This window comes from Mya arenaria, chromosome 3, assembly GCF_026914265.1.
Source record: "Mya arenaria isolate MELC-2E11 chromosome 3, ASM2691426v1".
In the NCBI taxonomy this organism is placed as follows: domain Eukaryota; kingdom Metazoa; phylum Mollusca; class Bivalvia; order Myida; family Myidae; genus Mya; species Mya arenaria.
Genome location: NC_069124.1, coordinates 66,360,720 through 66,369,143, shown reverse-complemented (window position 1 = coordinate 66,369,143; position 8,424 = coordinate 66,360,720).

Genomic DNA, 8,424 nt, shown 5'->3' with positions numbered 1-8,424 from the left:
GAAAGACAGCGGTTTTCTAACTATTCAAAATAAAAGTGAAAGTGTATAATAGCAAAATCCTATGCCTTATGTAAAAGCAACAGACAACAGTTAAACGAATGATCGCTCGGCCCAATTTCGCTACAGTATTAATAAATGAAAATATTACTAAAACTTCACAAAAACGTCTGAATTAAGATTCTGGCAAGAATATATAAGAATTGATTTTGTTAAAATTATAGACTGCGGATAAACAAATACACTTGAAAACGCTTTTTTTGGGATAAATGGTTTAATGGTGTATGTGGAAAAGATAAAATGCCTCAAAGTCTATTGGAAAATCGGCATATTGCCTTCGACCATTAACTAAGTAAACATATGAATATGATGACAGGACATGAATTCATATATGAATATCATAGTATATATATATATATCCAAGGGAACAAAACAAACAGCTAAATTACTATAGTATGAATAAATATTCTTACATTTTTTTATCAAACAAAAGCGATGATATTAAATGTCTCAATTCAATTTGTTGATGTTAAATTGAGCTTGTTAACAATATAGCTTGACATAAATAATGACTCGGAACTTATTTACGAGGAGCGAAGTTCCGAGTTCAAGGTTTTCGCCCCATGTGACATAGAGTTTTTTGCTGATTTCATTGTAAGAGTGTCATAAAAAAAATTATATTTTTACGAGTGGTAAAGCAACGAATGAAAATGAATTTCGATGAAAAAGTCATTCGATGAATTTATTGTGTAGTAATAGTAGTAGTAGTAGTAGTAGTAGTAGTAGTAGTAGTAGTAGTAGTAGTAGTAGTAGTAGTAGTAGTAGTAGTAGTAGTAGTAGTAGTAGTAGTAGTAGTAGTAGTAGTAGTAGTAGTAGAAGTGGTGGTGGTGGTTTTTGTAGTTGTGTGGTGGTGGTGGTGGTGGTGGTGGTCATTTTGTTATACTATGTCAAATCATTGAAGCGATCACGCTTTGACAGTACTGGAGATATTTCCGCATACTAGGCGTTTACAGGCAGAGTAGTAGTTTGATTGGATGACTTCACGTTGCTGTTTTTATTATTTACGGATATGCATGCAACTATCTCTATGTACAGATCTACATGTAATAAGCTTCTTTCAGTCTATATATGTGGATGGGAATGGGAATATGATCATTCTGGCCCAAAAATGACATTTTGAGATATTGTAACCTTTATGATGCCAAATATTTCTAGAACAAAAATCCAAAGTTTCAAGTCAAAATTCACAAAACCTAAAAAAATATAGTACTTTTCGTAACACGGGTGTAGAAATTGAAATGAACAAAATGTATGGTCTAATGTGTTTATTTAGAATGAAATATCCATGTCAGATAAGTATAATGTCAAGGACTATTTACATGTAACGTGTAAGTTTTAGCATAGAAACAATAAGCACTCATAGTTTGATTACAAAAGTTTACGAAAAGTTCATAAGTGCATTTGGTTGCTATGGTAACTATTGATAATGCCATTTTCACTCATTTTCTAAATGTTTCTCAAAAAATATGTTTTTCATAAAGTTGTGTTTAAGTGATTGACATTTTTATGATTCCAAGCAATTGCAGAAATAAAATCTGAACTAGTCAGTCAAATATTAAAAAAAACAACAATGGATATGGAACATTTTGTAACAGAGAGCTTTAACACAATTTGAACGAAATGTTCGCTAAATCTGTTCTTATTTTGAATGAAGTACACAAGTCAAAATATTAAAATATAAAACTATCTTTACTAGTATCACATAAACTACAAAAGGAAAATTACAATTATACATCGCTAATGTCCAAAATGATAAAGAAACTTACAACAAAGGTCAAAGCAAAATTCGGTTGCTATGGTTACTTATGAAAATGCTTTAACCCACATTTTTGAAAGTCTGCTTAAAAAAAGAATTATCTTAGTAAAACTATTTATAAGTTATTGACATCTTTATGATATTAAGTATTTACAGAAATTAAATCTGAAGTTTCACGTTAAATTTCACAAGTTAAAAAACATATGAAACATTTTGAAACACAAGGCTAAAAAACAATGTGAACAAAACTGTTCTAATTTTTAATATAATATATATTTGTCAAGATATTTTAATATTTAACTTATCTTTACTAGTGTTACATAAACTTCAAAATCAAAATAGCAAGTACACATTGCTAATGTCGATAATGACATAGAAATTGGCCACAAAGGTCAAAGCAAAAATCGGTTGCTATGGTTACTAATGAAAATGCTATTTCCTATCATTTTCAAACCCTGCCACAAACAATGTGTTCTCAATATACAATGTGTTTTAAGTTATTGGCATGTAAATGATACCAAGTATCTAAAGTATAAAAACTTAAGTTTCAAGTCATTTTTGTACAAAGAAATCAAAAGATATGGATCATTCTGTTACACATTGGTAAGCCAGTTTGAAAACAATGTCCACTAAAAACGTTCTTATTTTAAATGCAGCGGTCCATGCCTAAATACTAACTTAACTGTCTGTTATAGCTAACACTTAAACTAATTCATAGAATTAATAAGTACACATGGCTCATTATATGTACAACATCACATAAAAGAACTACGGAAACAATAGTCTGTTGCTATGGTTACATGTGATAATGCCATTTTTTACTCATTTTTTTCAAAGTTGTCACAAACATTTGATATTCAATCAACATTTTAGCAACAAATGAGTAAATGACAATAGTAAATTCATCGAGATGTCATTTTCAACTGAAGTAATAATTATAAAAAATGCATCTTCTAAACTTGTCAAGTCACATTTTGGTAATGCTAAAATCCAAGCAAGTGATAAAGAAAAAATATGCATGGTCATTTGGAAAAAAAAAGGGTTGAAGTTTCCAATGATTTTATAATAAAAAACACAATACACAATGCAATGCAACCAATTAATGATATTAGTAATAGTATTACACAAAATGCAAATATTCTTTCTCATGTTTCAGATACATAGATCTTAATTGTGTTAGTCTTTAGATGTAGAGAATATTACTCAAGTTGTTCAATACAAAGTTGATTAAACAAGGGTTTTCTTTCCAACTAATATAAAGGGACTTGAAAAGCCTATAACAATCTAAGTAAACAATTCCAATAAGTTATTTTGCATTTCCTCTCCTGGGATATATTATTCATATCAATCCTACTAATGTGAGTATTTACAGTGCTAAACACATTAATCGATACTACAAAGCGTTCACATTTTCAACACCATTCATTTTAATGATGTAATTTTACACTTGCTTAAAATGCCATTTATGATATGAGTATACTTCCTGACTGGTTTGACAAACAGATCTATGCAGCACTACATTTAACCAGTCCACATTAAATTAACACAAAAGGCTATGTTTGCGTTTACTGCCTTTCGGTGTGTCATTTTTGTCAATATCAACTTTGACTTCACACAGAATTGGTTTAAGGCATATTGCAGATCTTGGTGACTCAGATCAAAGAATGGACCAATATAATCGCGAAGGTACCATTGACGTTTAGCATCTAGGCATGGTGCGTGCTTTAGTTCAGGCTAAACACCACATTCTGGACTCATCGTCAAAAGATTAACTTCAATTTCTGAGGAATCTACAAACTCTTTGCATACTACAACTCCTGGTTTATGTTTTGATACGTAGAAATGTTGGTATTTGGTAATATTCTTTAGAGTTTTGAAATATGTATCTAGGAATGATTTCCAACAGTGAAATGTGACTGGCTGCTGAGGGTCATTAGCCAACTGTGGGATGTTGTGGACGTACTTTGAGGAGGCAGATACAGTGTGGGCAATTTCTTAAAGATTCTCGGCATAACAGCATCGCTACTTCACCTTCCAGATGCCGAAGTGACAGTCAGGAGCAAATTTGGTGTGCCCAGCCAACATAGTGTTAAGCGTTACACTCTCATGCAGTCCTAAAACTTATCTATATTCACAAAAAAATATAACTAAACAAATGATTTTAACTAGGGCATAATAAAATTTTCAAGACATTTAAATCTTACAATAAGAGTGTTTACATATATGTTTATTTAGTTAACATATTCCTCATATCATATTACTGCCAAATACACTTTAACTTCATCCAGTTCTGCATCCTTTTATATTAGAGCATCAATCGCAGGTATCAATGATGTAATTGATTTCAAAAGACGGCTCAATGCATTTGTCCTAACAAACCAGACAAACAATAATTAACAGACAAGAAAACTTACCTGTCATTACACGCCACATGGCATACCAAAGCACAGTATGGTTCTTGTTTTGGCCGACGGCATTATCGAAAAGAACCTGGAAAAATTAATATATTCTTTTTTCATATTTAAGCTATATTCAGTACATGAAGAAAGCAATGTTATAATGAGGAACACACTTCATAAGCCATAGTTGAATCCAAATATCCCATCGTTATCAATCATCGAATGTGAATTGGAAAAAAAATGAGTAAGAATGTGTTTCATAGTGTAAAATATATTAAGTTTCATCATCTTTTATGTTCACTATTGATTCTCATAATCTCTTCTCAGCAATAAGGATGAAGTTTGCATAGGCTATTAAAACCTTTAATCCATTAATTATTCTAAAGATAATTTTAATGGGTAATCGTTTTGAAGCACTAAATACCTAAGCATGTTTTTCACCGACACCATAGTGCTGAAAGTAGTGGTGGGCCAGGCTCACGACACTGTCACTTCCTTTCCCTGGCATTTCGGCCTCGTCCACCAGATAAAATGTCTACTTTCCTGTATAAATAAATGTTAAATATTGTTAAAGTGACTATACACCAGATTACTCTAAACCTTTGGAATATCTAAGCTATATACCTAACTTGGTAATATCAGGTGATAACATCGACAAGCCAAACACGCATAAAAATGAATTCTACTAGGTATACATACAAAGTAATCTTTTTTAATGGTAAAATACGAAAAAACTGCGAAAAATAAATTAATTGTAAACTATGTGGTACTTCAGTTAGTTAGTTTCAATGCACTGTACTCATCGATACCAAGTTTATGTCTGTTTTCGACAATTTTGTTCTTTTTTTATTATTAACAAGCAACTTGTCACACAACTATGCACACAATCATATAAACAGAACGAAGGTCTCTGACACTTGGCGTACACGCCGGATTTAAAGCATGATGCTTCAACAACCAGTCTCTGTTGAAGACCTCCAAACAGACGGTGTATCCAGTGGGCTTCATATCCACATCCTCTCCTACCTCTAAAACTCGTTCCTATAAAGCACTCGCCCAGTCTCATTCAATGTTATTTTATAAACGCTTTCGCTAACCACATCGATCTTTGCTCAGAAATACCTGGTTTGATAATAAAAGATATAGAGGATATTTGTTTATTTCAGTGTTAGATCGTATTTTATTTCACGAGTGTCATAGAAATACATATTTCACGAGTGGCGAAAAATGTAGTTTTTTATGATCATTTCATCATTTTATGAAATAAAATACGATCTTACACTGAAATAAACAAATTTTCTGTTTCTTTTATGCTTATTTTCGGAGTTTTATTTGTTTTTTTTATTTATTTCTGAATAACCCCCTTTTTTGAAAAGGGTGGGCTTTACGCCGCTACCCGTGGGGCGCCCCTTATGCATAGTTATAGCTGTCAACTTTTCTTCTTTCAGTTTGCTGAGAAATAGTTCTCTGCTATTCATTCTTATAGCTTAATATTCGCTCGTTTTTTATTGCAAAACTTTATGAACAGTAAACAATTTTTAGTGCACATATGTTCCAAAAAATAATGAAAACACTTTTTATTTTCAGATGGGCATGAATACAAAACCAAATTACTACGCCGCTATTTAAAGAATGAACATTTGGAAGGTCAAATGTGTTAGCAAAACAAATGTGGATACTCATTGGATTTTAACCATTCTTCTTAGTTTAAGACTTCATGTACGCGTGATTTTACAGTAAGTTAATATTCAGTCATCTTACTGTCAGAGACTAGTCTGTTTCGATTTAAAATGTTTGTTTTCCAGATAAAGAGTAAATGCCACGCTAGTTTGTTGACACATTTTGAGGTGTGGGTGGGGTAAAAAATATCGGATCTATCTGTAAATTGTGTGAATTCTCCAGGAAGATCATTTTACTTACTACAACGGTTAACATTTCAAAATACATTGAACGAGGATATAAAATTTTATTTATGTTCGAATAGTTGTTTTTGTCTGTAATTTGTTTAGTATGAAAGCAAATGTTCGAACATTCAGCTTCAAAGATCAGTAAAATGTTTGATAAACGGGATAATCGGTAATAAAGGTAAGTTGTTAATTTCCAATTCTATATTTATTTAAATTTATAAAATATTTCTTTCTTTTTTTAACATTTTTGACATAATTTACTGAAGTCCAATGTTCTGTTTTGATCAAGGCAAGTACATGTAACAACAAAGGAATTTAAAAAGTAGTTCTGAAAGTTGATATTTTCACTCCTTATTTTGAAGTGAAAATATCAAATTGATATTTTCACTGTTGTTATTTCACTGTTAAAACCCCATATTTCATCTTAAAGCATGAAAGAAACTATGATTACTATTATAATACTTGATTCAACACATCAAAGCAAACGCTGGTCTAAAGGGCGAAGCAAAAATCCTTTTGAAAAGTTAAGTTTAATTTAAAGATAGGTCTTTCTTTCTTATTTATACCTATAACCATGTCTACATGTTTAGTTTTGGCTGGGGCCAAGACAAAAAAAAAAAATATTCCAAGGTTCTGTTGAGCAGACTATAAAAACACTCAGATATAAAACGCATAACAATAAAAGCTACCTTTTTGTTACTTTTCCAACTATCTTGAAAAATATATTAAATCAGCAAGAAGACAATATTTAATAAATGGTTCAAAATATCTGCAGTTAATGGTAAAAAATGGTTAATTATTTTGTTTGGTTAAAATTGGCTGTTAAGTTTAAAATTGAATAACCAATATAGAGATAAACAACACCGACTTAAGCGACGTTATCTTTCAGAGATTCGTTCCAACGTTTTCATTGATGACAAAAAATAAATACATGTACCTAAATTTATTATATGCTTTCCGTGATTTATAGAGATTTATCAGTGAAATAAAATTTATATTTCACTGTTTCTAGCAGTGAATTAACATTTTGATATTTTCACTGTTTTGAAATTGTAGCCCGCTCTCAATTCCAAATCAAACGTCGTGCGCACAGGGCTAGGATACAATTTCAACGACGTAATTTCCGAAAGGACGTTACATTCGCATACAATTTGTCGCGCTTTTCTTAAAAACAACAATTAAATGTCATTTTATATCCTTTAGAAGCATTTAATAAAAATCGCTTATTTCAGTGTAAAATCGCAATATATTTTACCTCGTGAGTACCAAAGGTAAATATATCACTCGTGGCCACGCCACGCGTAAAATATAGTCTTTGGTGCTCACTCGGTGAAATATATTACGATCTTACACTAAAACAATTATCCTCTCTCTCTATATATATATATAGGTTTACTGCTTTGACATTGCTATTTTGGAGAGTAAGTTTTCAAAATAATAATAAAATATCTCATACTTTTTCGGTGCGGATTGAAAAATCCGACCCGAGGGCACGCATGAAAGCCGGAAACTAAACTTACCGAGTTAGCGGCAGCGCAATGTCCCCGAGGGTCCGGCCCGGTAAGAGATGATTGATATTTTTCCTTGCGTACATCTTAAATTATCAATTTTTGGTTAAATTGACATATTGAATGCAGTTTTGTACATTTCACCATAAAGTGCTTGCGACGTTGTTTAATGATGTCACCGGGCTTAGTTATTTTAGATCACTGTTGACGTCAAGTAGTTCCTCTAAAGATCGAGTTTTTGAAGATTATTTATTTGCATGTTTTATTTACTTTCTTGCTGGTACTCACCTTCTAACACCAGGTCGACATATTAAACAGAATCATTTCTTTGGGATTGAAAAAAAATCGTTAAGTATTTTAAAAGATCATTTTTTATCATTAGTAGAATGGTATATTAGATATATGTTTTGATATGCTAAACATTGATGTCAAACTTTTACATTTTTCTGTCACAGAATATATTTCAGTTATTGTTTCAATAAACCTTTAATGAATTTAAACCTATGTTCTGTGAAGGTCATGTGCATATCCATCTAGTATGACGGTCGAGTAAATCCTAATATATTTTGTTACTACAATGTCTATGTTCTACTGAAAACTTGTTCTTTTGTGAAACAAGCTCGTGGGTCATACGATCTAGAATCGCAGAACCATTAATTCAGCATGATAAAACATATAAATGACTTATCAGCGAAGGACTTTGGATATATCCTTTTGGACATTCTCTTATCCAACCTTTATGTTTTTGTTAACAGTATCTAGAGCGTCATAGTTGCTTAATGAGTAGACATCTAGGT